The sequence below is a fragment of the Chenopodium quinoa genome, unplaced genomic scaffold (assembly GCF_001683475.1).
Source record: "Chenopodium quinoa cultivar QQ74 unplaced genomic scaffold, ASM168347v1, whole genome shotgun sequence".
NCBI lineage: Eukaryota > Viridiplantae > Streptophyta > Magnoliopsida > Caryophyllales > Amaranthaceae > Chenopodium > Chenopodium quinoa.
Genome location: NW_018742390.1, coordinates 6,311,229 through 6,336,158, shown reverse-complemented (window position 1 = coordinate 6,336,158; position 24,930 = coordinate 6,311,229). Strand labels below are relative to the sequence as shown.

Below are 24,930 nucleotides of genomic sequence, written 5' to 3'. Positions count from 1 at the left end.
TTGAGATATTGAAGATTCAAGATGATAATTAACTCTATATCATTTTATTTCTTTGTTTAATTTCATGTTTGTTTGATTTGATTTTGATGTTTGATCTTCATTAGTGTTATTGTTCTTCATATTTTGTTGATTCTTGATTTCTTTGTTGTTTGTTGATTAGATGATGATCTTGAGTAGTTGTTTTGCTAGGGATTGGGTGAAACTTGTATGATTGATTGATTGTGATTAATTTGGGAATTGTGTTGATTAATTGTTGAGATTAAAGTTCTTAATGAAAGTTTGCATGTGTATAATTTGATTAGGCCTTGAAAATTATGCTAGATTGCATTGTGATTACTAATTACACGACCCATTGATTTAGGAAATGCAATTATTGATTGGTTTGGATAGTGATTCTCCTAGTTGTTATTCATAGAGACAACTAGCTTAACAATTAGGAGATAACTCTTTGATTCCAATTGATAGCTCTTATTATTAGTCTTCACAACCATTAATTGGCATGTTTTTCCCTAGTTGTTGCAATTTTCATGATTACATGTTGATCCTCATTCCCTATTGTTTCATTTTTTTGTCTATTTGTTTTGGTAGTTGAATAGTGTTACCTTCTTTACCCTTGACTTTGACCTAGCTTAGGCGCCCAATTAAAAGCACTTGGACATAATCGTTCCTTTGGGTAGGTTCGAACCTTTACTTACCTTTATACTTGCATCTAGGTTTGTTAAGTGATTATAAATTTGTTTGGCTTTAGGGAAGATTAGATAAGGACCTACTTTTCCCTACGTCAAGAAGGAGAATATCAAGCATGATGGGATTGATCGAAGAGGGTTATATGTTTCATTGCTTTGTTTATTTCTTATTGTATCAGATTATTTATTTTATTGTTGACACTAACATATAATCATAGTTTTAATATTTTAATTTGGCTTTAAAGGGCCTTTAATGGTTCCAATATATTGGTTTAATGTAACTTGGTTTTGAAGTTTGAGTTGGTTTTATTAAACTTTATATCAAAGTTTGAGTTTTTGAAAGTTAAGTCTTCTGTTGTGTGACTTTGAAAAGCCTTAGCCGTTAACACGGTGGCGATAATACTTTGAGTATTTCCTAAATTGAATTTTATTAAGGGCAGAAATGGTAGTTTAAGGAGGAAATTTCCAATGTACTACAGTAAGTATTAGGGAGATAAATAAGAATAGAAGCGTATGTGTGTTGGTGCCTTGAACTCATATATGAGCCTCGTATTTATAGGAAAAATGAAGAATGAAATCTAGAAACCTAAAAGTGTAGTTCTGTTGAAAAGGAAGTGTACTACAATACTACATACGACTATTGTACCGTGGCGCGTTATTAAATTTTTATCCCGTTGAAACGAAGAAAGCATGTTATTGAATTTTATCCCGGTTGAAAAAGAGAAAAACGCGTTTTTTTTTAAATTTATCTTGGAATTTAAGTACTGTGTCACGGTACCTAGGGCTGAGCAAAAAAAACCCCGAAAACCCGAAAAATCGAACCTTAACCGAACCGAAAAATTGGGTACCCGAACCGTTTAAAGGATTCGGGTCGGGTAGCGGGTACCCGTCAACACAGTTTCGGGTACCCGAATTACCTGAAAATCTAAAATGTCAGTTTTAAAAAAAAAAATTGAAACAGAAGGTTTTGAAAGGCTGAAAACCGTGTTTTGTATTTAAAAAAAAAAAAAAAGACAAACAAAAGAAACGAACCCTAATTTTACTCACTCACTCACTCAGCCTCCATCAGACCATCACCCTCTCTCTCCTCCTCCTCCTCCTCCTCCTCCTCTCTCTCCTCCTCCTCCTTTAATATCTGGTTCTCTGATCAATATGAGTATATTCTTTATCAGCAGTTATCCAGTTATCTCAAGTAATTATCTCTTTTCCAGATCTAATTATTTGCAATGAATTCAATTTTTCCTCTAATTAGTGAAACTCTTGTTCTCTCAGACTCTCAGTATTCTCACAAGTCACAACTCACAACTCAGAACCATGGTGTACTGGTGTTCCTCGTTTACAGCTTTACGCTTAGTCACTTGTGAGGTCTCCATTGAAGCAGCTTGTGAGCTTTCTCTTCCATTGAAGCGTGCTCTGAGACTTAGGTCTCCATTGTAGCGGCTTGTGAGCTTTCTCTGCTCCATTGAGATTTGAGGCAACTTCATTATAAGGTAAGATGTTTTTCTTAAAATCATCGAACATCAATTTCACATTCTAGGGTTTATTGTCAATTAAATTCAGTGTATTCAATTCTAGGGTTTATTGTCAATTAAATTGGTAATGTGTGATTTTCAATAGCAATAAGGGTTCCCTATGTTATTTATTTAATTTTTATTTACCTAAGGCATCATGGTGCAGAATCTGCAGATGAGGAACCCCCATTTTATGTTTTTATTTATAGTCAGACCTCTTCTCAAAATATATATGTAATGTTGGCATATTTTAGCTCGTATGGTAATGTTCACTGCTTCTCTCCATCATGTTATTGCTCAACTCTCATTTTTCCATGTTGACTTCATATATTACTCTTGACCAATGCATGATCTGATGGAACTAGTAGTTGTCTGAAGCAAATACTTAGTAAGTTAGTATTAGATTTTCAGTATGTCATTTAATTGGAACTTTGGTAGCTTTCACTTAGTGGCTTATTGATCATTGTTTTGTGTTTGGTTACTAACTATATTTTTTAAGTCTTTTAAAATGAATTCTTTTTTTAGGCTTATTACTTTATATGATTTTCCAGTCTTGTTATTTGTATATACATGAGTGAACTTATTGGTTAGACTGAATTTAAAAGACTTTTGGTTAGACTGAATTTTTGTTTAGGCTCATTACATTACTAACTAGATTTTCCAGTCCTGTTATTCACTTATTTGTGTATACAACTATACATGATTACATGGGTGAACTTATTTGTTTTTTTTTTTCATTTGTAGGAGTGTATGGAATTTGGAAGTAGTGGGGAGATGGAAGACTCATCGGCTACAAGTCAAGCTCCTCCAATTCCTAGTCCTCCTCCTGAGCCTTGGGAGTATGAGCCAATGACGGAAAATAATGACCCCTTTGTGCAACAAAATCAATCAAACCAACCTTTTGAAGATGCTGATGTTGCTGCCCCCTCCGGTGAAACTTCAAAAAAAAAAAGTAGAAAAAGGCGGTCTCCTCATTGGGAGCATTTTATAAAGAAGGATGGAGAAAACAAGGCTGAATGTATCTATTGTCATGAATTAATTGGTTGTGCATCACTTCATGGTACCTCCGGCATGAAGAACCACATATCGCGATGTAAGGCATACCCCCAAACATTGATCAAAATCAGAAACTACTGTCCCTTAGTCAGCAAACTCTTGATGGGAATCTTGTGGATCAAAAGAAAGGTAGACTTGAGTTATGGAAATTCAATCAAGAAGATAGTAGGAAAGCTCTGGAAAAGATGGTGATTATGGATGAAATGTCCTTTAGAACGGTGGAGCATGAAGGTTTTCGCAACTTTATGAAGGTAACACAACCCTTTTTCATTATTCCTTCTCGGTGGACAGTGACTAGAGATTGTTTTAGGATTTATTTGGATGAGCAAAAAAGTTTGAAGAGTTCTTTTAGCAAGTGCACTTCACGTATAAGTCTGACCACTGACACTTGGACTTCTTGCCAGAATATGAATTACATGTGTTTAACCGCTCACTTTATTGACCAAAATTGGAAATTGCACAAGAAAATAATAAACTTTTGTATAATTTCTGGTCATTCTGGTGAAACTATTGGTAAATCTGTCCAAAAGTGCCTACTTGAATGGGGTATTTCTAGAGTTATGACTGTCACGGTAGATAATGCTAGTTCAAATGATATGGGCATTCAATATTTGAAAAGGAGGTTTGGAAGACTTTAGTTTTGGGTGGTCGGTTTTTACACATGAGATGTTGTGCTCACATATTAAGTTTAACGGTTAAAGAAGGATTGAAAGAAAGCGAAGTGTCTATAAAAAGAATTCGTTGTGCTGTTAGATATGTAAGATCATCGGGTGCTAGATTGCAAAAGTTTATGAGTTGTGTTAAATAAGAAAAGTTGGAGTCAAAATGTTTTCTTTGTTTAGATGTGGATACTAGGTGAAATTCTACTTATTTAATGTTGGAAGGTTCTTTGGCATATCGTAGGGATTTTGATTTGCTTGAATGTTCTGATGGTGGTAAATTTAAGTCTGAGTTAAATAAGTCAGATGGTGTGCCTTAATCTAGTGATTGGGATCGTGTTGCCTCTTTTCTTCCTTTCCTTAAAATATTTTATGATGCTACTCTAAGAGTTTGTGGCTCGTTGTATATCACCTCTAATGTGTATTTACAAGAACTTGTTGGGATTAGTGTGTTAATCAAGAAAAAAATGTTGAGTAATGATGTGGGGGTGAGTTTAATGGCTAGTGGAATGAAGAAAAAGCATGACAAGTATTGGGAGAATGTTGATAATGTGAATCTTTTGTTTTATATTGCTGTCATTCTTGATCCTAGGTGAAAAATGGGATATACTAAATGGGCAATTAATCAACAATATGATTCTAAAAAAGCTAAGTATTTGTGTGCTAAAGTGATGCAAACTCTGAATGAAATGTATGAGCTTTATGTTTCTGAGAACCCTTTAAATGATTCCATTCCCCCCAAAACTTCTGATTTTCTGGAGGAAGTAGAAGATATGGACTCTGATGTAGATGTTGCGGAATTAGAGTTTGAAAAGGATGTGGGTTCAAGTGTTGGAGTGCAAGGGAAAAATGAGTTAGAAGATGATAGAGAAGTTAATCATGCTGGAAAAAGCTTTGATTGTTTGGGGTGGTGGAAAAAATATGGTGAAAGGTACCCAACAATAGCTCTCATGGCTAGAGATGTACTTGCTATTCCCGTTTCAACAGTCGCTTCCGAATCAGCCTTTAGCACCGGTGGTCGAGTGCTTGATTCATTTCGCAGCTCACTTTCAACAAAGATGGTAGAAGCCTTGATTTGTGCACAAGATTGGCTACGTACATCTCAAGGTCCACTTATACTTGAGGAGAGACTTGAAGACATGGAAAAAATTGAATCAGGTAACATTTAAATATTTTCTCTCTCTCTCTCTCTCTCTTTTTTTTTTCCTTTAAGTCTGATATCTTCCTATTCCTTACTCTTTTTTTTTTTGAAGAAATGTTACCACTTGGTGAGGAACAATCCCTCTTTGTTGATGATGATTAGAGGAAGAAGCTGTTAGAGGCAGGAGCTTTTATAAGCATGAAGGAACAATCCCTCTTTGTTCGTGATTGGACTAACTGAAGGCAACATTTTTTTTAATCATAGACATTATTTAAGGTTATGTAATGAGTTGAAAGTAAAGAAACTATATGTTTGGAGTTTGGAGTTTGGACTTTTTTAGTTTTTTTTTATAAGAAACTGTATGTTTGTAATTTTGTATGAGACTATTTGGTTGTTATTTTTTTAATTCATGGACTATTTTTTTTTTCAAATGGTTATTTTTTGAAATTATGGATTTTTAATGTACTTTTCAGGTATTCAGGTTGAATTTTTATAGTAATAACTAATAAGTAAAATAAAAAATAGAAAAAATGCAGGTGTTAAATACATAAAAAGACCCAAACAAAAAAAAGTCAGCTTATTGGTTCGGTTCGGATATTTGGTTCGGGTACCCGTATTTTCGGGTATCTGAATTTTCGGGTACCCGAACCTTATTGGATCGGTTTCGGGAATTGGTTTTAGCCTTAACGGTTATTGGGTACCCGAACCGATAACGTTATTGGAACGGGTACCTGTCCCATGCTCTCCCCTAACGGTACCACCATTGCACGGTACTTCGTACTGCGGTGTGACATTTTTGGCAGTTTTTAAAACTTCCATAATTTTTGATCCATAACTTGAAATAAGGCATATAATATATCGTAGGAAAGATAGATCTTTAAATCTACTTGCGAATCAAATTGGATTTAGATTAAAATACGTAACCTGACCAATAACATTGGAAATCTTATATCAAGGCCTATCCAACCAAATAATATTTGGGTTTATATCAAGGCTTATCCAACTTAATAATATTTGGTTATTTCCTAAATTGAATTTTATTAAGGGCAAAAATTGTATTGTAAGGAGGAAATTTCCAAGGTATTACAGTAAGTATTAGGGAGAGAAATAAGAATAGAAGAGTACGTGTGTTGGTGCCTAGAACTCATATATGAGCCTCGTATTGATAAGCAAAAATGAAGAATGAAGTCTTTTCCTAAAAATGTAGTGCTGTTGAAAGGAAGTGTACCGCAATACTACATACAACTATTGTACCGTGGCGTGTTATTAAATTTGTATCCCGTTGAAAAGAAGAAAGCGCGTTATTAAATTTTATCCCGTTAAAAAAGTGAAAAACGCGTTTTTTAAAAATGGATCCAATAATTTAAATACTGTGTCACGGTACTACCGTTGCACGGTACTTTGTAATGCGGCGCGACATTTTTGGCAGTTTTTAAAACTTCCATAACTTTTGCATAACATGAAATAAGACATATAATATATCGTAGGAAAGATAGACCTTTAAGTCTACTTTCCAATCAAATTGGATTTGAATTAAAATACGTAACCTGACCAATAACGTTGGAAAGCTTATATCAATGCTTATCCAACCAAATAATATTTGGGTCAAAGTTATGGGGTGTAGACACCCAAATGTGTCTCCCCAAAACAAAACCCAGTGATGAATATCTTTCGCGTCGAATCATAATCGAACAAAGTGAAGGTGTGAAAAGCCTAATGTTGCGGTTAGTTTTTACAAAAAAAACCTTTCACTTCTGTTTTCGAAAACCTACTCTATTTTATGAAAATAGCCAATCCTATTTAGTTTGGTCCATGATTAGTGTCCAATAAAAGTGTATTTGGATAGGACTTTAAAAGACCTTTTCAACGATATATTATAAGCCCAATTCCGATGAATAATGAGGAAGTTATGGCCAAAATACTAAACTGGGCTCGGTTTGGTTTTTATATACGGCCCAATGATCTAGAGAAGGGCCTATTATTAATTATCATTCCTAAACCTATTAGGATTTATTATAGTCTTCTAGAATACTCTAAAAGGTTCTTTTGAATCCTAATGGAGTTAGGATTGATAATTATGTTTCAAAAAGTTTGAAATTGAAAAAAACTACTCCTTTTAAGAATCCTTGTTTTGTACGAGATGAAATATGTTCAGATATTAGTTTTCATATTTATCCAAATTTTATACTGTTGAACATATTTTGAAATTACCTTTCCAATGATATATTATAATGTTAATTTCGAGCTATAACGAAAAATATATGAATGAGATACGAAACTCTATCCAAAACTGACACTCTTCCACTATTTCGGTCATATATTTTTTATCTACAAAAGATTTTAATCTAATTCTAATTGGGTTGGAAAGTAGATTCAAGAGCTTTCCAACGACATATTATATGCCTTATTTGGACTTTTGGATCAAAAGATATGATAAAAACAAAATCCGCAAAAACTGACCTGCAGCGCCGGACGACAAGTTTGTCGTGCGGCGTCAGAGGTATTTGCGGCGACAACATCGTGTTTTATTCATTTTCTAACTCTGATTCTTTTTTATCAAATCCGAACTGTTTTCATTATAAATAGGGTCCTTAGACCTCCGTTTTCAATCATCAATTCTCACCAATTCTCATTAAGAATTTCTTGATTCTCTCCCTCTCTCTTTCTAGCCTATCCTTTTACAAACACAATTCCTCATACATTAGCACTAGACACACATAGCCAAGTTCGAAGTTGTCTTCGCCTTAGATGTGAAAGGTTTGGTATTTATGAGGGTTTGGTCCCAAATCTCTATTTCAATTATTTAATTTAATTCTTTGAGTTTTATTATTTTCCTTGAAGTTACTAACATGTGTATTGTGTTATTAGATTGAGATACGAGACATCCAAGTAAGTACTTTAGTTGTTTAATTGATATTATGATATAGAAATCATGTTTAGATTGTTATTTTGATTCCTAGTATTATGTTTAGGGTAATAACTAAAAATTCCTAATATCAATTATGATTTCTATCATGTTTCCTATTTCTTTCCTAATATCATGTTAGTATCATGTTAGGGATAAAGCTTTGATCTTTGATGTTTAGTGACATGCTAGGGTTTGTTATTAATCTTGTTAGTATCATGTCTAAGATCTTGCTATTAATATTATGCTTTAATATGATTATGATAATTATGATTATGATTATGATTATTGTTGTGTTGAATTATATAATTTAACGTAATTGTTAATTAGCGAATTGTTTCACGTAATTTGATAATTAGCAAATTGTTTCACGTAATTTGTTAATTAGTGAATTGTTTCACGTAAATTGTTAATTTACGAATTGTTTACGTAATTTATAATTTACGAATTATTTCACTTTATTTGTTAATTGACGAATAACTTATATATAATTTGTTGATATTCTGTTGCTTGATTATATTTACTACTTCCGTTTCACGTTTTTTGCAACTTTGAAGGGTGCACGGAATCCTAGGCAAAATTTGTTTGTAAGTGTAAGATAGAGAAAGAAAAATAAGAATGCATGTGATGATCAGAGAGAAAAAGAGAAATGACAATCTATAAAGGAAAAAAAACATTAGTTGCAAATAATGTGTAGCATCCATTTTTGACAAAAGTTGCAAAAAATATGAAACAGAGGTAGTATTTGTTATTGCTTGATCACACCTTTTATGCAAGTTTAAAGAGAATTTGTACTTGTAATAACACTTAATAAGATAATTAGTAATTTTGTTTAGGGTTAATTTGATTATAATTCAAATGATCGCCAATAATAGATTTATTTGTGCATTAATATTTAACTAACATAGATAAACAAGTTTAGGGTAAATCTGTTGATTTCATGTTAGTCAGAAAGCGCACATGAATACTTGTAATAACACTTAATAAGATAATTAGTAATCTTGTTTAGGGTTAATTTGATTATAATTCAAATGATCGCCAATAATAGATTTATTTGATCATTAATATTTAACTAACATAGATAAACAGGTTTAGGGTAAATCTGTTGATTTCATGTTAGTCAGAAAGCGCACATGAATACGAATAGAATAAATTAGAGGCCTATTTTTAGGGCGAGTTCTTTCTTTTTTAGATTGGATTTGTACCCTCATCCCCGAACACCAATAATGATTCCAGACCTATTGGAGTTGACGATCTCATGGATCGTTAAGGGGTGTAACCTTCACCCTTTGAACGATTTACAAGTTCTTAAAACTTGTTGGCAACTCTTTTTCTCTAGCTTCTTTCCCTTTGGACGCCACCATGCTTAAGTGTATGATCACAGTGGGGTTCAAGTTTGGGGTAATGCTTGAAATATTCCGTACAGTTTTTGGCGACTCCAATGGGGAGGATTTCTATTTTAATTCCTGAAATTAATTTCGGCAATGATTTAGAATGAGTGGATGAGACTTGAAAAATTATACGTATTTCATGTGCGTAATTTTGATTAACATTATTGTCATATGCATAAAAAAGTTCTCATTGGAAAGACTATCTGTAATGAGTAAAAAAACATAGGATTTTTAAACGTAGGAAATTTGAGGAATATCTTTCACAACTAGGATCGAAATAATGCTTTGAAAAACTGGAAAACACAGAAAGCTGTTGAGGCATGTAGGAACTGACGTCTAGAAAACAGAGCCTGTCGCCAAAGATAAGGCTCTGTCGCCAGGCGACAGGGCTCTTATTGCGGTGACAGTCCATGTTGGCTGGTGTTGCGTTCTTCCAATACCGAGCAAGAAATATGAGTTCTAATTTTGACCAGTTCTAGCAATGTTGGCTCGATTCTACTTCCTGATTTAGTTTTTCTAACTTTTTCGAAACCCATATGTGTTCTACATATGGACATAACCCTCTGGGAATTCATGCTCCATCTACCTTATTGAACGCTCTGAGCAACAAAGGGTACATCCGAGAATGTTGAATTCACCAAACCATGGAAGCGAGTTTAACTCGCGAGGTCTCATCCACACGCACCACCCTTCCAAAGGTGAGGCTTCCGCGCGGTGCATCTGGACTCATAACCATGGACCCTCTTTGACTAACCCATATCCTTGAACATTAGAGAACTAGAGCTATGGTTAGGTTGCAAACTCATTGCATCATGTTGTGACTACTTGACTACTTGTGCATCTCTTCTTGTGCATACTTATTATGTGACTAAACTAACCGTTTGGTTTGACTTGTGTTTGTAAATAAGTCTTAATAAACTAACCAATGACTAATGGGCTTTTCTTAATTAATTAATTAATTTGAGCTAAAAAAATAAATTTAAAATCGAGTCATAGTTCCTTTAAGTCAACCTGGATTTTTATTCCCGTATACTGCACAAACGTCAACTTGTTTTTGTCATATACCTAGTTCTAGGAAGAACTACGAGTCATACATCCTATGGATCTGTAGCCCCGAGTTTTATCTTTAATTTGACATTGGTTTCATCCCAATCAGAGTCACAGATAGAAAGTTACGACTAAAATACCACAGCCTGTCCAGTTTAATGCATATACATGAAGTCTTCACTTAGTCTTTGCTTGAGTCTAGTCACATAGTCTAGTCCCATGGTCTTAGACACGAGTCTTAAAATGTCACATACACTCACTAGTCTTAGCACACACTTTGTGTATATGTCACCATGACCATGTCTTAGGTTCATACATGAGTCGGTTTTTTCCGTCATTTGAGTTGGGGGTACATTCTATTCCTCATTTTTTCATATCTCTCCATCTTCATCATCTTTCCATTCTCTACATGCTTTCCCCATATCACAATATTCATTCTTCCAACCTCCTTCCATATATTGCATGTTGAATAGAGTTTGAGTCAAATAATTAACTGTGAATATCCTTAATTTCCCTTTCCACAGTACTTGGTCAAGGAGAGAAGGGCGATTAATCAAGGACAACACCTTCATTCAAGTTCAACTTTTTGATAAACCAGCGATTCGGAAAAGGAAAGCTAAGAAGACAATGGCGAGTCAAGAAGAAGTCAATGAGCTCAAGAAGCAAATGACTGGTGTTACTGAGTTGCTAAAGACCTTAACCCTCCAAATCAATGACCCTGTGAATCAACAACAAATGAAGCTCATGCAAGAGAGCTTGAGCAAGATATCTAATGATTACAGGTTCCAGGGCATTAGCTCGCAAGGGGTCTCAGTGGACAAGGAGCTTCTTCCGCAGAAGTTCAATGCCAATGACATCCCTAAGTTTAAGCCAACTGACAATCCTTACTTTCATTTAAGGTCCTTCGAAACTGTAATGAACATTAAAGGAATTTATAAGAATGTTTTTTACTTTTTATTCTCGCTATCTCTTGAAACCATTTGTCAACATTGGTTCTTCTCCCTTGATAAAGAGAAGACCTCTACTTGGGATGGAATAAAAAATGTTTTCATTGATAGATATAAGTGTAATATTCAAATTGAAACCGGCCATAGACAACTTAATATGCTAAAACAAAAGGAAAACGAAGGGTTCACCTTCTTCTTTAACAAGTGGAGGGAAACCTCCGCTAACATGATCGAAGTCCCTACTGAAAAAGAATCAGTGAGGATGTTCATAAAAAATTTACAAGAAAAGTATTCAAAGCACTTAAAATATCAACACAACTTGAATACTTTCAAGGCCGTCTATGACATAAGCATCGAGATGGAAGATGACCTCGCAAAGCAAAAAGCTACTAACAATAGTAACCACAGTGGCTGGAAAGGAAAGAAGAACGACAATCCCTCTTCTTCCAAAAATGCCCACTCTAGTAACAAGGTTAGTACCTCTGATCTCAGTGAAGTCTTAGCCATAGATAACCAAGGATCTAAGAAACAACTAAGGAAAGACTACACCCCCATTGGGATGAACTATGATACTGCTTTCGACCGACTCCATGCCTAGGGACTCATTACTCCCATTGGACCTATTCAAGATCCCGCACCTGAGAAGTGATTGCCTAGTTGGAACCCAGATGCATATTACAAGTACCATCAAAGTAGGGGACATACCACTGAGAGTTGTTGGAAGCTAAAAGAGGCTATCCAACATTTGATCGATAATAACAAGCTTCCCATACCTCCAGCTAGCAAGAAGACCGGGTGATGAGCACAAGACAAGAGGCGGGTTTCAACGACAAGTTTTCTTGACTTATTTTTCCTTTTTTTTTCTGTTATTCTTCCTTTCCCCAGTAAGTCTAGCATAGGCACCTTTTATTTTCCTTAGATCTTTTTTTTGTAGGTTTTTCCCTTTTACATTTTAATAAAATGAGCATTTATTTTCTTGCATATGATTATTGCATTACATCGCATTAAAAAAAAAGAAAAAAAAGACATGTCGAACTGAGCACAAGGTATATCAATGATTTGAGGCACCTCTTGTAGCCATATCATATCATCTTTTACCATTCAAATATGAAATCATTTCTTGATAAACCACTTTGAGCCTCATCTAACGAATGACCTTTCTTTCTTCAACCCACATTTACCTAACCTTGGGATGGGATGGTGTGTAACTTATGCAATTTTCAAAGAACAAAAGCTTGAGTGATTCGAAAGATTAAATAGCAAAATAGAAATAATAAAGTGTACAAAAGGGCAAGTGTTCCAATGTCTTTGATATGAACACGTCTCAGATTACGTCTCTTATCAAGTGCTCGGTACCTTGCCTGAGAAACATGAATGCCATGTGAATGATAGACCGCATGATCGGAATTTCCCACACTTATAAAAATAAAATAAATGCTAAAGCAAAAAAAGAGAGCAAAATATAAGCAAAAAAAAAAAAAAAAGAGAGAAAAGAAAGCTTAAAAAGAGTTAAAAAGCCTCAAGCATAATAATACAAAGATTCAAAAGCAAGGTTGCACACCTTAGGGGCTTTTCTACGGTCTTGAACCTTTTATCCCCTTCTTCTTCAACCTTTAGCCTAACCACGTTACAACCCTTCAAAAGACCTTTTTGAGGTATACACATACTTGTGCGAGGTTCGGCTAGAGCTACGTTCGGCCTGATTCCTAACGGATACGTAGGCAACCTCACTCAAGGTGCGACCGTAATAAAAATGCATTCATATTTACATTCACACACTTACATCATGATCATATCAAGGGATCTCCTATGCTCATCCCTACCTACTTAGAGCTAGACTTGGGGGCTTGATCCCTACATTATTAACTTACCTAGCCTAAAGAGTCATCATCATTTGACTCTTCTCGAAATAATATTTTTCCACACATTTAGCCCTTGCGGCCTAACTTTAGTGTCACTATCACACACATCATAGATACATGACCAAATATACTTCCCTTAGGAACCCTTTGTCATGAAATCTTAACACAACATTGAAGCATACTTCGTCATAACAAAATCACTTATCACTCATCATTGCATCACATAGTAAGAAGTACTTAGCCTCCGTGCTTAAGTTACCCAAATACTTTCATCATGGAGTCAACAATTGAGATAGCCTAGGATGAATTAATCCTTGCACCTTGAGAAATAGTATCAAATAACATTTGACTAAGCTCATTCAACATGCACCATCAAAAACTTCTTCCTTTTCGTGTCTTTCTTTTTCAGGAGAAAGTCGGTACCCTCCACAAAAAATGACGGGAAATTTTTTGTTTTTTTAGTCGCACGATCACACTATAATGTACACACAAGTCATGAACATTGAGTCATGTGGTGTCATATCATCTTGAATTGAGTCAAGTTACATGTGTCAAACACTTTGAGTCAAGTAATGGAAAGTCAAATATGTTTGAAACACATTAAATCTTAATGAGTTAAGCAACAATAATGTAATACCCCGTATTTTTATGTGTTTTTATAAAGTATTTAAGTATTAATAAAATGTATTGTTAAGGGCTCAAGTATTTTAATTAAATATTTTAAAGGGTAAAATATTTTAAATATAAGGTTTTATAAAAGTAAAATATATTTTGGGCCAAACGTTTATTAATTATTGGGCAATGTAAATTATTCCTATATACTCTTATTGGAATAACCCATTCCAAAACCCATAACTTAAGCCCAAATTTTTATAAGCCCAAATTTAACCCTACACTCTTTACTTTATAAATACCCCATGAATCCCAAAATTTCCCACTCAAAAAGGTTACTCTTATTTTCTTTCTCCTTTGTTCTATTAATTTGTGTAATTATAATTATTGATTTATGGGTTTTGATTTTATTGTTTGAAATTAATTTAATTAGTAACAAATTGTATTTTTGATGATTAAACTTTATAATTTTCAGATTTTGTAAATTTATAACCTAGGTTTTAATTATTGAAAATAATGATTTTAGGGTTTTTATGAACAATTGATTTAGGACTTTTATAGTAATGATGTTTTGAAAATTTGGTGATTATAACTACTGATTAGTTTAACTTAATTCCAGATTATTTTGAACACTTAAATTCGTATTTTAATTATTAGATTTTCGTTCGTTAATATTAATCCCGTTTTAATCCCGATCAGGTTCTGAACTCATCCGATTTTGATAAAAAGTAGTGTTTTTCATGTGAAAACAACGTTCTAAGAAAGACTCACTACTTTAGTAATAAGCACTACCCTCTCGTGGCCAAATTCAGCCTTTAAATATGATTTTCGGGCAGTTTTTGATTTTTAACGAAGTTTTTTTTTATGCTTTAAATTTTATGCTTGAGTTTAAAGGGTAAGAGATAATTTAATGTTTCTATGGATAACTTAATTATAAAGATTTATTTTGATGAAGTTTTAAAAGGGTTTTTATTTAGTTTAAAATGCTGGAATTTTATTTAAAGTAGTATAATTGTGATTTTAATAAAAGAGTGTGATTACCCATTAAAAAGGAGTTTAATTAGGGGTTTTTAAATAATTTTGAGATTATTATAAGTTATTTAAAGTGAGTTTAAGTTGCTGGAAATTATGTATACAAGGGTAATTAATCTAGTATTATTGTCCCTTTATGTAGCAGGCTTGGCTCGAGAATTGTTGTAGAGTACTCGGTTATTTTAAGAGCTTATTAGAGGTACGTTCGCGTACTTAGTATATTTTGGTGATCTAGTATCATGCTAGGATTGATTTAAATCAATTACAAGTAGTATCATGCTAAGGTCTATGATTGAAATTATGAATTATTATTGGTGTTGGTGATTGAATTGTGAATCATGAAGTATTTGTGATGGTTTATGGATTGGAAAATTATATTTTTGGCATGTTTAATTTAATTCTTTAAGTTTTGTTATTTTCCTTGAAGTTACTAACGTGTGTATTTTGTTATTAGAAAGAGATACGAGGATCCAAGTAAGTACTTTAGCTGTTTAATTGATATTATGATATAAAAATCATGTTTATGTTGTTATTTTGATTCCTAGTATCATGCTTAGGGTAATAACTAAAAATTTCTAATATCAATTATGATTCTATGATGCTTCCTATTTCTTTCCTAATATCATGTTAGTATCATGTTAGGGCTAAAGCTTTGATATTTGATGTTTAATGACATGCTATGGTTTGTTATTAATATTGTTAATATCATGCCTAGGATCTTGCTATTAATATTATGCTTTAACATGATTATGATAATTATGATTATGATTATTGTTGTGTCGAATTATATAATTTAACGTAATTTGTTTATTAGCGAATTGTTTCATGTAATTTGTTAATTTACGAATTGTTTACGTAATTTGTTAATTTATGAATTATTTCATGTTATTTGTTAATTGACGGATAATTTATATATAATTTGTTAATATTCTGTTGCTTGGTTATATTTATTTGTTATTGCTTGATCACATCTTTTATTGATGTGTCTATTTTATATATTATTTACCCCCGTCCCTTGGTCATAATTAGTAGTGTTTTTGGCTCTTTAGAGCCACTTTTATTACTAATTGGTGTTTTCTAGTGTTTTCGTAGATTTGGTTGACTTTTGCAGAGATTTATGCTTTTGGAGTATTTTCCCGAGATATTTTGGAGCAATCACGAACATTGGAGAAGCACGACCAGATTTTATAGCCCAGGGCCGGTTAGAGCCATCAAACCGGTGATTAAGGGCTCGGTATAGGTGATACCGGGGCATTTGGACCGAGTATTCAAGACCTAAAGAGGAAACCCAGATTGGCCCGAAAAATTGGAGCCCAATCGAAGTCCAAATAGTGGCCCAAATGAGCCGCCCGGCCAAAAAGGCTGGCGCCCAGAGGCGCGCCTGGCCGGGCGGGAGAAGCTTAGTCTGGCGCCCGGTGACGCGCCCAGCCGGGCGCGAGATTAGTATTAGAGTCAAAAAAGGCGCGCCCGATCGGGCGGTGCCTCGCCCGATCGGGCGCGTATTTTATTAGTTGATGTTTAACGTAGTTTTAATTTGTTTTAGCTTAGGATTTTTGTACGGAGTATAAATACTCCTCCGTAATACGTTTTTAGGGGGACTTCCACCTCTTCTTCTTCTCCTCTTTACTTTCTTTACTCTCTTAATTATTCTCTTAGAATTCTCTCTCTAAACCTTTGTTCTTGATTCTACTTTTAATTCCAGATTTATTTTGGTAACGATTCCTCTTCTCTTAATCTTAGTTATTTATTCTATTCCTTTAATCATGTCTTATTTTATTGCTTTGATTTGTTTAGTTTTTAATATGTGTGAGTAGTTTAATTTCTACGGTTTATGGGGATCTAATAAATAATATAAAGGGGTAAATTATTGTTGTTGATTATCAATGCTAGATTAATTTCCTATTGATTGATTTAATGCTCTGTGACTAGATTAGGCCTATCTTTTATGCATGAGTTTGACAATATTGATTCAAGATGCGAGAGATGAGAATTAATGTTTAGGTCTAGTTTCAATAGGCAGGTTAATTTATAAATGGTTAAGTCGAAATTCGAGAGATGAGATTTAATACCGATAAATTAATTCTGTGATTGTAATACGTAGCGAAAGCCCTTTACAATCTGGTTAATTGATGCATTGATGATTGACTATTATTGATTATTGATATTGCATGATAATTTCTTATTGGATTGTTTTAATGTTTTACAATTGCGGCTTGTAAAAGTATAGCAATATTGAATTGATGAATCGAGCAGATGTTAATTTGATATTAAAGGCTATTTTCAATAAGAACTTTGATCTAGTAAATTGCGAGAGCCTGTTAGATCTATGTTGATTAATAAATTGCGAGAGCCTGTTAATCATGTTATTTATGCAATGTCAATGATTGATTACTATGTTTTACCCTGGAGTATTATTTATTGGTGAACCTATGCCCTAAATCCTTTTATATATTGTTTTCTCCCTATTCCTATTCTTTGTAGTTTAGTTTCATACTCAAATATAAATATTGGTTACTTAGATAATTTAGATTATAATAATTAATTAGGAGTAAAAAGACTTGTTTCCATGTGGAGATCGACCCTACTTCCCTATCTACTTTAGTTAGAGGATTTAGGTATTTACTTTTGATTAGGGGATACGACTTTACCCTGTCATTTATGCATGTTTAAAATGAATTTGTACTTATAATCACGCTTAATAAGATAATTAATAATCTTGTTTAGGGTTAATTTGATTATAATTCAAGTGATCGCCAAGAATAGATTTAATTGTGCATTAATATTCAACCAACATCGATAAACAAGTTTAGGGTAAATCTATTGATTGCATGTTAGTCAGAAAGCTTACATGAATACGAGTAGAATAAAGTAGAGGTCTATTTTTAGGGCGAGTTCTTTCTTTTTTAGATTGGATTCGTATCCTCATCCCCAAACACCAATCATTGTTCCAGACCTATTGGAGTTGACGATCTCATGGATCGTTAAGCGGTGTAACCTTCACCCTGTGACTCTTTTGCTCTAACTTCTTTCTCTTTGGACGCCACCGTGCTTAAGTGTATGATCACACTGGGGTTCAAGTTTGGGGTAATGCTTGAAATATTCCCTACATGGGGCAATGTTGCTCGGTTTTGGGTTGTGGTCACGAAAATAGAAGAATGGGTTATGGTTTGTCGATTTGGGCTAGGAATTGGGTTGGTTTAAGGAAATGTGTTGGGCTAAGGCTATGGTTTTAAGCGCTATGTGGATTCAATATGAACCCGACCAATAACGGTGATGAAAGGTGTTTTGGGTAAAATTACCTTGTCCACATGGACCAATCAGAGAGGGCCATGTGTCAAGCCTCGGCAGGTCCATTCGAGCCAGTTGCCAGCTAACACGTGTCAGCCTCAGATGTTTTCCAAAAATTACGGCATTCAAGGCCCAATTCCCAAGAACGCCGCAAAATAGCGCAACCCACCAAATCTAGGTCAGATGACCTAGAAGGGGCACGTTCTCCAATGACCCTATAAATAGGGAGATATTACCCAAATTTTAGGACACATTCAATCATTTATTACACCTACCCTACATTCTCTCAGGGAACACCTGATCTCAGAATCCCAGAAGATCTCATTTCATTTTCTGCACTTCCTTCTACTCATATTCAAGCACTAACTTGATCATCGGAGGTGGAGCTCCAAACACCCAGAGTCTCTGTTGTTTTGTAGGTATGGGCGTAGTCGGATTAGTCCTTGAGCTGTAACTCTCATGAGGGACAAAAACACCCAAAATAAAAAGGTTCACCATCGGGTTTGGGTTTGACGAGAAATTTTTAGGTGTTTACAGAACCCAAATTGAACCCTCACGAATTAATCCAAATCAAACCCAACATGAACCTGACCTACGAATATGAGTTCAGTAACCTAACTTGACTTGACCTGAGTTGAACATGATTCAAGTTGAACCAAACTCACAAACTCTCTCTGTTTATTTTAAGTGTTACACTTACTAAATGCGACCATTTTTTTTAGTATTACACTTCCTTTTATATCAGAAAACTACACCTTAATGTTATTATATATATCATATATCTCTTCTCATGGTCTACACCTATATCCACAACTACTTTTTTTTATTATATTTATTTATATCATATTCGTTTCTTTTTAAAAAGTTACCTAATATCTTTCTTTTGCAATTTTTAATGTTTCAATTACCCCACTTACCCCTTATTATATATAAGTCAATTAAATTGTCTAAAGTTATATGGCGGTATAAGTGTAACACTTACAAAAATAGGAGTAGATGAGTCCATTAACCTAAAATGACTTGACCTAAGTTTTAGAACTGACCAAGACTTGACCTGAACTCAAAATGAGCCCCACCTTAAAACTGACTCAAACCTAAAATATCTAGCTACCAACCTAAATTATTTTGACCTGAACAAGGCCAATTCGACCTAACTCAAACTTGACCCGACCATAACCCGACCCAAACCCGAGATGATGCAAAACCCAACCTGAACATGATCCAACCCAATCTTGACTCGCTTAGATAAGTCATTAACCTAACGTGACCCGACCCAAATCTGACTTGACCTAGATTGACCCGACCCAAACCAATTTGAATACTTATATTACATGGCATGCCAAGGATAAACATTTCACTTTAAAAAGACAAAAGGAGTATAACACAAAAGCATTACACATGCAAAATTAAAAAAAAAGTAAAATACAATAAAATAAATCAATTCTTAAAAATTTTCCAAAAAAAATACTCCCTTTGTTTTTTTTAAATACATCACTTTGAGTTTGCACTATTCACATACCATGGTTGATTAATTTTTCACCTCTATAAAACAAATAAATGTTACTATATAATATATCATTAAATTAGTCGTAATGTCTAGTAGAAAATATCAAAAAGGCACGCCCTTATTGCCACCGGCTCAGTCCAAACCGGTGGCGAAAATGGGCTAAAAAGTTGGCGGCCTAATGAACCAGTATATAAGGCACCGGTTCATTTCAAACCGGTGGAAAAAACATAAAGCCCACCGGTTCAAGTAAATCAGTGCTGTTTCGGGGTTTTCTGATGTCTTGCGGGAGAGTTACAATTCTGAGACTGGAACCGGACGCCTGTAGCAGGCCGTCGCCTGTCACGGTGCGACACCTGTCACAGGTAACACGTGACCAGTCACGTGCCACCTGTGAGGGGCAAATGATTAGGGGATTTTTATCCACCAATCAGCATCCGACACGTGGGCCAGCCAGGTTTCGCCACGTGTCCTTCATGTAGGCCAATAGGAGCCTGCCACGTGTCATCAAGAGATTCGTCCTCCTTGGACCAATTGCAATGTGACACGTGTCCACCCATGCCAAATGGGAAAACCGGCCAATAAGGCCCAATCATTGTGGGAGGCCCAGTCAGCCTTAGGTTTAACCTAAACCTAGTACTGACACGCATCCCAAGGCTTATAAATATGCCCATTAATCCTCATTAAGGGAGATTACGCACATTTAACACTCTCACCTAGAGAGACCCAATTACTTTATTTCCGCATTAATTACTTCTTAATCAAGTACTAACTTGACCGTTGGAGGCGGATCTCCAATCGTCCGGAGCATCCGTTTGTTTTGCAGGTACAGGCGTCCGGTTCCAGTCTCAGAATTGTAACTCTCCCGCAGGACATCAGAAAACCCCGAAACATTTTGGCGCCGTCTGTGGGGAGAGTACTTCTGAGATGGCATCCACGTCTGTACCGACTCTTGAAGAGAGGCGTCCCCTGGACGACCCTGAAGTTCAGTCGGACCATGATACTGAGGAAGAATTTGAAGTTGAAGCTCACAAAGCTTCAGACGGGACCCTAAGGGCCCGACGCACCCGTCATACCGAAAGGAGAGAACGGGAAGATCTTCAAACTGGACTCATTGATCCAGCCGGCGCACCGCCTGTTCAGCAGCAGCCGGCTGATGGGTCTGCTCCCATTACAAGAAACGAACTCATGAACTTCATGAGGGGCTTCAAGGGAGAGATTCAAGAGTTGCTCAACAAGAAGCCGCCTGCTCTGGTTAAGGAGCAGTCGGCTAAGAAACCTTCCTCTTCAGGGAAGAAGAAGCCTGTTGAAGGGCGAGAGGCGACCCCTCATCCTAACTCTAGGAAGTGGGAGCCGCCTGTCCTTGATTTCACAAAGTACCGCTTTCCTACTCCAGGAAAGAGGAAACCTGTTCGTCATATTCAGGCGGACGGGGTCGAAGAAAACATACACAGATGCTCGGCTATTGCTAGAGCAGAAGAAGAATGACCGATTGTCAGAGTCGGCCTCTACTTCAGACTTCCAAGACAGTCTATGCAATACCTCGATGAGGTATACTCAGTCGCATCATGAGAGTCAGTCAGGCGGTACCTCCCGTCAGTCCGGCTTTCATAGTGACCAGGCGGTACCAAACTTACCATTTGTACCGCAACAACAATATTTTTTGCAACCACCTATGTTTGGAGGGCATGCAGCAAAGAATGTCCAACCTATGGGCTGGTAGCTACGGTTTCTTAGACTTGGGGAACAGCCGTCGGCCTTCTCCAAGGAAATTACTGAAGCCGCTCAGCCGGCCAAAGTGAAAAATGTATTAGTAGGCGCCTATGACGGCACTACTAACCCAGAAGACCATTTGATGGCATTCACCAACCTGATGTACCTTCAAGGGTTGGATGATCCCACTTGGTGCAAGTGTTTTCCAGCGACTCTCAAAGGAATCACACAACAATGGTTCGGCAACCTGCCGACTGGTTGTGTGAATAACTTCAGGACGCTTGCTTACTTATTCACCTCCAACTTTTCCATGAACATACCTGCGAAGAAGACGACCCTTGATTTAGGAACGATTCAGCAGGGCGAGAAGGAGGGGCTTCGTTCTTACATCAGGCGGTTTAACCTGATGAGAATACAGATTCAAGGGTTACCGGATGAGGTAGCCTATACTGACTTTTTCAGAGGCCTCAAAGACGGGTCGACATTCAAATTTGATTTGGTTCGAAAGAGGGTGGCGACTCTTTAAGAGGCCTTGATAGAAGCGGAAGCCTATATACAGGCGACTGATCTTTGTAGTACGGGAAAACAGTCGGACGGGAAAAGGTTCGACAAAAGAGAAGGACGACAGAAACAGTCGTCGAACAAAGATGAGAAGAAGAGAAAAGAGGTCTGGGCGGCTGATTCCTCTAAACAGCCGGCCCAGAAGAAGAGGAAAGAATTCAAACCATACTCCCCAAAGTATGCGTTTAACAAGGATAGCCAAGCTATCCTAAAGGAAATCAAGGGACGGATCTCAATTGAGAAGCTGGCCCCCATGAAGGGTTCTGCAAGCAACCGGAACCAAGAAAAATTCTGTGATTATCATGAAGATGTTGGTCATCACACCAACAAATGCATCAGTCTCATGCGGTATCTGGACCGCCTGGCTGAGCAAGGCGATCTTGACTCTTATGCCAAGAAATCTACGGGGAACACTTCCTCGAAAAAGAAGTCGGCCAAAAAGAGTCAACAGGCCGACAGCTCTGATACAGATGATGCAGTCGTCTACACCATTGCAGGCGGCTTCTCAGGAGGCGGCCCCACTGTTAGGGGCAACAAAGACAATATCAGGTGGCTAGACGTAAATTCCGTTCACCAAGAACGGCCCTCCAAATATTCATTTCCTGAGATTGTCATCACTGAAGAAGATCTAGGAGGGGGTAAGGGGGCCGCATGACGACCCTATCGTTATTGAATGTAAAGTGGCTAACCAGAGAGTTGGCCGAATCCTTATAGATACCGGAAGTTCCTCAGATCTTATCAGTAGCAAATGTCTGTCAAAACTCAAATATCAGACTGATTGCATACATCCGGCATCCCACCCTTTAGTAGGGTTTGGAGGAGGAGTCGTCCACCTAGTGGGACGAGTGGATTTACCCATCCGCCTGGGTGAAAAAGGGGAAGGACGACACATGGTAGTCCGGTTCCTGGTAGTAGAAGAACTCTCGGCCTACAACATGATTCTAGGACGACCAACCCTGAATAATTCCAAGGCTGTTATAATCCCATCTCTTATGTTGCTCAAGTTTGAGAGGGATGATGGAACAGTCGGGTCCCTAAGGGGAGATCAAAGGATGGCCCGAGAGTGCTATCTCTCGGATATCAAGCCCACTGTTATGGCCGCTAGGTCAAGTGGTGGAATAACAGACTTTGACAATGTCAAGGAGAGTGCGCCTGTTCAAGAAGCAGGCGGTAAGAAGAGAAGGGCAGCCCAGACGGGGGCCGCAAGAAAAGACAGAAAATAGCAATTATTGGCAGAGGAGCGGTCGGATGAATTCCGCCCTCAGCCGGCTGGTGAGCATACGGACCTGATCTTAGACGACTCGCGTCCTGACCGAACAGTCAAAGTTGGGACGACTGCTCTGAGAGTCCTGGGTGACGACTTTCACACTATTGAAAGAATACAAGGACATCTTTGCATTCGAAGTCCACGAAATGCCAGGAATTAGTCCTGACCTGGCGGCATAAACTGGTTGTGGATCCGAAAAAGAAGCCGGTAAGGCAGAAGAAGCGGAACCATGGCAAAGAAAGAAGTCAGGCGGCAGCCGCCGAAGTTAAAAAAATTACTTGATTCAGGGTTCATTCGGTAATGTTACTTCCCAGACTGGGTTGCAAATGTGGTGCTTGTTAAAAAGCCGAATGGCACTTGGCGAATGTGTGTAGACTAGACAGACTTAAACAAGGCGTGCCCCAAAGATAGTTACCCTCTACCTAAAATTGATAACCTGGTCGACTCAACAGCCGGCCATGCCTTGATGAGTTTTATGGACGCCTATTCTGGTTTCCATCAAATTCCTTTATGGAAGAAAGATCAGGAGAAGACGGCCTTCGTCACTGATCAGGGATTATACTGTTACACGGTCATGGCGTTAGGTCTTAAGAATGCCCCGGCTACCTTCCAACGAATGATAAACACTGTGTTCTTTGATCAGATTGGGAGAAACGTCGAGGCATACATTGATGATATGATTGTCAAGTCTAAGCTTCCGAAAGATCATCTGTCGGACCTCCGAGAAACTTTCGCCACACTCAGGCGGCACCATGTCATGCTCAATCCCAAGAAATGTGTATTTGGAGTTGAGTCTGGGAAATTTCTCGGATTCCTTATCAATCAGAGAGGAATAGAGGCGAACCCTGAGAAGGTGCAGGCGGTCATTGACATGCAGTCGCCTCGTACCATGCGAGAGGTTCAGAAGTTAACAGGTTGTCTGACGGCCTTGGGAAGATTTCTAAGCCGATCAGGCGACAAATGCCTATACTTTTTCCAGGCAATTAAGAAAAAGGCAAGGTTTGAATGGGGGCCGGATGCTGAGGCCGCCTTCCAGAAATTAAAAGTTCACTTGCATTCCTTGCCGAGGCTGGTCAGCCCTTTGCCCAAAGAGGTACTCTACATGTACTTGGCCGTCTCTGATCATGCGTTAAAAGCTGTTTTCCTTGCTGAAAGAGACGGCTGTCAGCTCCCGGTCTACTTTGTCAGTCACGTACTGAAAAATGCCGAGTTGAGGTATCCCCTAGTGGAGAAATTTGGTCTTGCACTCTTCATGGTTGTTAAAAAATTGAAGCCCTACTTTTTGGCACATGCAGTCGTCGTGTATACAGACCAACCTATCAAGCGGCCACTTACCATCATGGAGTCGTCAGGCCGAATGATCAAATGGGCCATAGAAATACAGAGCCTCGAAGTTACATTCGAGCCTAGAAAAGCAGTGAAGGGGCAAGCCTTTGCTGATTTTATTGTAGAGATGACTCGTCCTCCTGACTCTCAAGTTCCAGACCAAGTATGGAAGGTATATGTGGACGGAAGCTCTACTTCAAATGGTTGTGGAGCAGGCGTCATATGTCAGTCGCCAGAGGGCGACATGTACGAGTATGCTCTACGCTTCAGTTTTCAGGCCTCAAACAATGAGGCAGAATATGAAGCTTTACTAGTCGGAATCCGCATGTGCAAGGCGGCAGGGGCACGAAAGATAGACGCCTGTTCCGATTCACAATTGATAGTGAGTCAGTATAATGGCGAATACGAAGCAACCTGATTAG

General features: G+C 37.0%; 1 long non-coding RNA gene across 2 annotated transcripts; it reads left to right on the top strand.

The window, feature by feature from the left end:
* The first annotated feature begins 1,191 nt into the window (after nt 1–1,191).
* LOC110700397 lies at nt 1,192–2,990 on the top strand. Of its 2 annotated transcripts, XR_002507206.1 has the most exons (3): nt 1,192–1,878; nt 1,959–2,176; nt 2,942–2,990. It is a non-coding gene; the product is annotated as an uncharacterized LOC110700397 (long non-coding RNA). The 2 variants fall into 2 exon arrangements; XR_002507205.1 differs by having other exon boundaries at nt 1,192–2,176.
* The last annotated feature ends 21,940 nt before the right edge of the window (nt 2,991–24,930 follow it).